This window comes from Branchiostoma belcheri, unplaced genomic scaffold, assembly GCF_001625305.1.
Source record: "Branchiostoma belcheri isolate BF01 breed outbred unplaced genomic scaffold, Haploidv18h27 scaffold2, whole genome shotgun sequence".
NCBI lineage: Eukaryota > Metazoa > Chordata > Leptocardii > Amphioxiformes > Branchiostomatidae > Branchiostoma > Branchiostoma belcheri.
In genome coordinates this window covers 307,467-308,372 of record NW_017803490.1, presented here as the reverse complement: position 1 = coordinate 308,372, position 906 = coordinate 307,467, and positions in this window count along the sequence as shown.

Here is a 906-nt window from a genome sequence, read left to right as displayed (position 1 = left end):
CTAAATTAAATTCGAATGCATCTAGCATTTTCTGGCATTGTGGACAAGGAGAGAGAAATGCGGCTCAACTTAAGCTATTGGAACAAAACTTGTTTATAAAACTTCACCATTTTATACCCCAATATCCTCAAAGAGATTAAAGTAAAGCCTAATTCAATATCAAACGATTTTAGTGACTTAAAATAAGTTTTGATATCAATAGTCATGTTACAATATTATAACTCACAGGGACCAAATTAAGAAAGCTAACCCTAGTACAATTATATAACATCCAATCGTTTGTTTATTTCATAATATACATGTATTTTATGGTGTTGGTTATGTCTGTTATTTTTATACAAAGAGAAGAGAATTGTACAATGCACTGATAGCAATAACTGACATGTTGTGTATTATTGCAATGACACCATGTTTCACTTTATACAAATTTTGAATGGAGTTTCTAGTTCCACTCAGCTAGCCATAGAAAGTTATTCTTAGTTAATTAGTTTGGCAAATGGTCGTATCAGAAGTTGTTAATTGATTAAAATTCAAGATACGATGAGTTATAAGATAAGGTAGATTCGTGGATTAAAATCGGCATGACTGACACAATTCTGCCTACTACAAATTTTATTACTCCGTGAAGGAGTTCAGGACCTCCGGACGGAGTGTTGTGAAGAGTCGTTTTTTCGTGTTCGCAGTCAAAACACTGGGTTCTCTTTGTGTAATCGGCATGCAATTTTATACGCCGTCTGCGGGCATGCCCGTGTTGATGCACGAATGTGTATTTTTGCCGTTGCTGCTTTCGCGGTCAATGTAATATTGCAGATGCACCCCTATAGTTATGAGGCAAATTGGAATGGTCCAGAAAAACCCGTTGTTTGGAATAGCAGTGGGGGGGGGGTGAACGTTCAGGCAGATGGT